Genomic DNA, 6,522 nt, shown 5'->3' with positions numbered 1-6,522 from the left:
CATCCCTGCCCTGCTCTGGATTGATCCCATCCACATTCCTGAATGTGGTGGTTCGTGAAGGTTATTGAAATTTCAAATTTGAATTTTGAGTATTTTTTTTAAAAATGTCAAATTTTTTAAAGTTTTTATTTAATAACAAAAAACACTACATTGATGCTTTGCTGGGGCTTTACCCAGAGCCCTCTGAGTCCACAGCCACGAGCAGAACCGAGATCACTCACCAGAAACTTTGGGAGGAAAAGCTGCAGCTGCCATGCAAGGTGAAGCCACCTGAAAAATCTTCCACCTGCAGCTTTGCCCAACCCTTCCAGACAAATCCCAACCCCATTCTGGCAGGGAAACTGGGGTAATCCATCCCCACGCATTTTTCAAACCCTTCACCTGCAGTTCTACCCAAATCCCAACCCCATTCCAGCAGGGAAACTGGGGTAATCCATCCCCACGCATTTTTCAAACCCTTCACCTGCAGTTCTACCCAAATCCAGCACAATTCCAGCAAGGAAACTGGGGTAATCCATCCCCACACAAACCTTAAAACCCTTCACCTGCAGTTCTACCCAAATCCCAACCCCATTCCAGCAGGGAAACTGGGGTAATCCATCCCCACACATTTTGTAAACCCTTCACCTGCAGTTTTCCCAAATCCAGCCCCATTCCAGCAAGGAAACTGGGGTAATCCATCCCCACACATTTTACAAACCCTTCACCTGCAGTTCTACCCAAATCCCAACCCCATTCTGGCAGGGAAACTGGGGTAATCCATCCCCACACATTTTACAAACCCTTCACCTGCAGTTCTACCCAAATCCCAACCCCATTCTGGCAGGGAAACTGGGGTAATCCATCCCCACACATTTTACAAACCCTTCACCTGCAATTTTACCCAAATCCAGCCCCATTCCAGTAGGCAGACTGGGGTAATCCATCCCCACATAAACCTTAAAACCCTTCACCTGCAGTTTTCCCAAATCCAGCCCCATTCCAGCAGGCAGACTGGGGTAATCCATCCCCACACATTTTGCAAACCCTTCACCTGCAGTTTTCCCAAATCCAGCCCCATTCCAGCAGGCAAGCTGGGTAATCTATCCCCACATAAACCTTAAAACCCTTCACCTGCAGTTTTACCCAAATCCAGCCCCATTCCAGCAGGGAAACTGGGGTAATCCATCCCCACACACGCACACGCCGCAGACAAAAGGAACGTCGGCGTGTTCAGCACCTTGCGAGCCCTTGAACGGCTGCCAAGGGCCTTTGGAGAGGGGCCAAGGCAGTCCATGAGATGTGAGGGATGGGGATTCTCAGCAGCCCATGGGGTCTGGAGCAGGCTGTGCTACTGTTGGAGCCTGGTCACGACACGCTCGCCCTTGTTCGAGTTGTACCTCCTGTGGAGGCGGCTTTTCCCCCGGCAGGAATTCTATCCCCGTCTGCCAGGAGCAGGGAAAAGCTTCTGCTCCTCTTTCCTGCAGCACCAGAACTCAGAGAAGGGGTGGGTTAAGTGTTTTCCTGCTCTGCTGTCATCGAGGGCTTTGTGGGAAAATATCAGACTCCCACCAAGGTGAAGCACAGAGATGGGAGGGATCTCACAGAGCAGAGAATTTACCTGTCACTAATTCCATCCAACCAGCCTCCAACCTGGACTTCAGATTTCCCCAGCTCAAGGCTCATATTTCCAAAGCTTCATGCAGAAATCTGAGGTGATGGGAAAACACACCTAAATTCCCTTTTGGGGGGTAATTTCTTCAACACCTTCTCCACGAAACTGAGCCCTGGGACAAGGGTGAGGCATCCCTGAGCTGCCAGGTGTGTTCCTGCAGGAGCAGCCAGAGCCAGGGGGATGAAGAGGAAGCAGAGACACAGCCACTGATTTTCAGAACCATGGAAGGTGAAATTGGCATTTTTTGGTTGTGTCTTCGTGTTGTGGAAATCAGGCGGTGAAAGCTCAGAGTAATAACGTGGCTTTGCAGAGCTCTGCATCAAAGAGAGGGGTGGGGATGCTCTGCACCTAAACATGGGTGTAGGGACCACTGGAGGGTGATTATCTGTTTTCCTCCTCTTTGTCCCATCCCCTCAGGTGTCTCACTGCTTTAAAATCCATCAGCATCAACTCACACCAAGAGTTCCTTTGCCACCCTGTTTTTCCACACGAACGGTGGCGTTGGCACGTGGAGCCTTTGGAAGGGCTCAGCGAGGGGGGAGGCAGCAAATTCCCAGGGATTTTGGGATCTTCAACAAGGCTGGGTGTCTCTCCCTGGGAGATGATGCTCTGGCTCCCCCAGGGGTGTGCAGGGGAGGGTGGGGATGGGCAGGGGCTGAGCCCAGCTGCTCCAGGGAATTCTGTCTGGCCCCAAGGTTCCACATGGAATCACACACACGGCCCCTTCCCTGCCAGAAGCAGCTTTCATTTGACTGCAAAGGACAGCTTTCCACCTAGTCCTTCCATTCCTATAGACTGGTGGAGTTTCAGACATTTTTTTTTTTTCCCAACTTGGTGCAGCCTCCAAGTTTCCCTGTGAAAATTCCATGGTTTTGTCTGGGAGTCACCTTTTGCAGATTGCTCAGGTGCAGCCCCCTCTTTAAAGGGATTCTGACCTTTTCCTACCTGGGACTGGGGTGAATTTCCTAATCCCACTTTAAGAAACTCACATCCACTGTGGATTTTCCCTCTGTGGGCAGGGCATGAGGCAGAGAGACTGTGAGACAAAATTTACAGGGAGTTACACTCTGGAATTTCCATCTTTTCCCCATCCAGGTGGTTTTAAGCATCATCTCTCCTCTCAGAGGTCTCCCCTTGATTTCAGAATGCTCCCACCTTCCCCTGCCCCATTTTCCAAGCTCTCTTTTGCCATCTGCTAAAGAGGGCTGGAATCCACCCTGCAGTGAAACCTTACCCTGCCTCTTTTTCCAGCCTGTCTGACAGAACAAGTCAGCTGTGGGCCTCAGCACCAACTTTAAACAACCCCCCCAGTCCAGCAGGTCAGGCCATTTTAGCATCTGCACCTTTTATTTGTGGCAGACTGTTAATAATTAAGTGATGCCTTTCATACAGACATTTACAATAATTTAACCTTGCCCTTGCTGTGTAATTTATTCTTTGCAGAAGCCAATAAAAATAAAGGCCCCATATTTCGTCTCCCTCGCTCCTTCTCTGTCCATATATATAAATATATACACACACACACAGCCAGGAGAGTGTAATAGTTTTCACATATTGTTCCATAGGTATCATTAGGGTACCAGAGCCAAGTGTCTCAGTTCATATGACTCTTTATAGGTGCCTTATAATCCACATAAAATTGAGTTTATGTTTCCTTTCCATCTGCTGATTCTAAAACAAGATGAGGAAGGGTTTTCTTGCTCTTTTTTCTGTTTTTTTTTTCTACTTTTTTCCAGTCCAAAGACAAAAGTTAAAGAGGAGCAACAATCTCCAGACTGGGCATCTCTTATTATGCATCTTTGGTGATGTCTTATCTCTGACCATGATAAGTATTAAAGGCTCCAGGAAAAAAGTTGGAGCAAAGACAAATATCAAAACTCCTTCCCAGGGAGGAAAACCCTTCCCAAGTTTGCCATGGAATCATTTTTCCTGTTTCTAAATCCACAGAACAGAACCCAGCAGGTAGATGGAATAGAAGCAAGGGAAGAGACTAAAACCTGAGATTTATTTCTTGTCCAAAAAAAACAAAAAGAAAGGAAAAAAAAAGCACAGGACAGGGGAAAAAAAAAGCCAGAGCTCAAAGTATTGGCTGCACTTCCACAGCAAGTCCTAAAGAGGCTACGCAGAGAAACAAAAAAAATATATTTTCCCCTAAAGAAACATTTATTAAAGCCCCAAAAATTCCATAACACTTGAGAGCCCTGGTGCTCTGCAGAGTGCTGGGCTGAGCACTGGGGCTGCCCTGCAGGGCCTCCCAGTCTGCCCAGTCCAACCCAGCCAGGCCACCAGCACAGCACAGCTGGGACTGAGCCCATGGGAGAGGAGCCTCAGCTGGGCTGTTCTGCCATCCCAAAAATCCCCTTTGCTGTCCCTGCTGTGCTCTAAGCTGCTCTTACACCCTCTGCTTTGGTTATTGCTCCTTGGGAAGGGGAACCCTGCCCTGGGACAGGCTGAGATTGGGGCTTGGAGCAAGATGGGATGGGATGGGATGGGATGGGATGGGATGGGATGGGATGGGATGGGATGGGATGGGATGGGATGGGATGGGATGGGATGGGATGGGATGGGATGGGATGGGATGGGATGGGATGGGATGGGATGGGATGGGATGGGATGGGATGGGATGGGATCCATGGAATGGGATCCATGGGATGGGATCCATGGGATGGGATGGGATCCATGGGATGGGATTTAAGGTCCCTCCCAACCCAAACCAGGCTGGGATTCATTGTTGGGCAGGCCTGAACCTCTGATCCATGCAGGGACCTGTTTCCCCTGGTAACACTGCCAAAATCTCCCATTCCATCCCAACCACACTTTTTTTCCCCAGATCCTCTGAAGCAGCAGCTCCATTAAATCCCCCTCCCTTTTCTCTCATTTCCATTTTCCAACAGGAGGACAGGGAAGGACAACCCAGACCCTGGGGTCCCTGGGGCTGCTCCATGGTCCCTTTGAGCTGATAAAAAACTTCCCCCAGCATCAGGTGCTGCTGCTGAGTGTGAGCTGCTCCAGTCCCACCCCGAGCAAGTGTTATAAACACACAGGCACAATCTAAATATTTATGGCACATGAAATCTCCCGTCTGCTGTTGCTCAGCGCCGAGAGCCGAGCAGGGAGGGGGAGTTGAGGTGATTATTGTGCCTGTAAACCCCAAAATGTGGCATTGAGCTGTGTCCAGTGGCCTGCAATGGTCACTGCACCAGCACCAGCTCAGCTCAGCTTTGTCACCACCTGGGCTGAGCCACAGCTTGGCTTCCATGGGGAAACAGCAGATGGAAAACACGACCCTGCCTTTGTGGGCTCCTTTTCCTCTCCAGCACCTCCTGAGAGCTGCTCCAGCTTGTAAAACCTTCCTGGGGCTGGAAGGAGCAGCAGAGCACGCCGGGCAATTATTTCCCTGGCCTGGAGAAAAATTATGATAGAATTTGTTTTCTTATTCGTGCTATTTTTTGCTCGGATCTCTGGGGGTTTTGTTAAAGGTTGAAATAAAATTTTGCAAAAAAAAACCCAAACCCAATGAAAACATGAGACAACAGAAGGAGAGAGGCAGGCTGGGGGAGTTCCATGTGTTTCTGGAACAATTGCCCACTGATCCAGCCTGGAAAGTGCTGAGTGTCGGGAGGTGATAGGACTGGCTTGGCAGCAGGAAGCAGAGCTGCTTGAGGAAAAATTCTCCACTTAGCAAAGTTTGTGGAGCTGGTATTGCCCAGAAAGGCCACAGCAACACAAATCCTGCCCCTTTGGGAGCCTCTTTCCTTTGGGAAATCTTTCCTTTGGGACCCTCTTTCCATTGGGAACCTCCTTCCATTGGGAACCTGTTTCCATTGGGAATTATTTACTTTGGTAACCTCTTTCCATTGGGACCCTCTTCCCATTGGGAACCTGTTTCCATTGGGAAACTCTTTCTTTTGGGAATGCTTTACTTTGGGAATCTCTTTCCAATGGGAACCTCTATCCATTGGGAATTATTTCCTTTGGGAACCTGTTTCCATTGGGAATTCCTTCTATTGGAAACATCTTTCCTTCAGGACCCTCTACCCATTGGGAACCTCTTTCCTTTGGGACCCTCTTTCCATTGGGAATTTTTTCCGGTGGGAATGTTTTCATTTGGAACCCTCTTCCCATTGGGAACCTCTTCCCACTGGAAACTTCTTTCCATTGGGAACCTCCTTCCTTTGGGAGCCTCTTTCCTTTGGGACCCCACACCAGACACCTGACAAGGGAATGATGCAAATCCTTCCTCCCCTCAGGGAGCTGCTGCTCCCCCAGATGTGGTGATGCCCCTCAGGAGGGTGGCACCATGAGGAATAATGGGATTTATGGGATTTTAGCTCCTGGTGGCTTTGGTTCCTGACTGGTCCAACCCAAGAGAGCAGCACCTGGGAATTCATGCACTGCTCTGCTTTCCAGGGAGTGGGATCAGCTGAGCCCCAAATCCAGTGTAACTCAGCACCAGGGATAGGACAGAAGGCTTGGAATTTTTTTCTGAATGAGTCCTAGTGCCAAATTATAAAATCCGTCCAATTTCAGCTCCAGCTGGGAATTTACAGGGTTTCACTTTGAATTTTGTAGGTGATGTGAGCACAGGATCAGCAGGAGAGGTGTGGGTCCCTCTGGGTGAGCTCCACCAGCCAACACCTCCTTTCTCCAAAACAGCCTCGTTTTATTTCCCAGCCCTGCTCTGCAAAGCCACTCTCAGCTCCAAGGAAGCTCTCCAGGGCCTCAAGGGCTGCCAAAAGAGAGCAAAAGGGAAAATTCCACATGCCCTGGAAACAGGAGAGGGTCATGGATCACTCCAGAGAGATTGCAGAGCACAGCCAGGCACGCTGGGCTTGGCACTCCTGGCTGCTTCTGGCACACCTGCCTGA

This window comes from Erithacus rubecula, assembly GCF_903797595.1.
Source record: "Erithacus rubecula genome assembly, chromosome: 26".
Classification (NCBI taxonomy): Eukaryota; Metazoa; Chordata; class Aves; order Passeriformes; family Muscicapidae; genus Erithacus; species Erithacus rubecula.
This window is presented reverse-complemented; position numbering follows the sequence as displayed.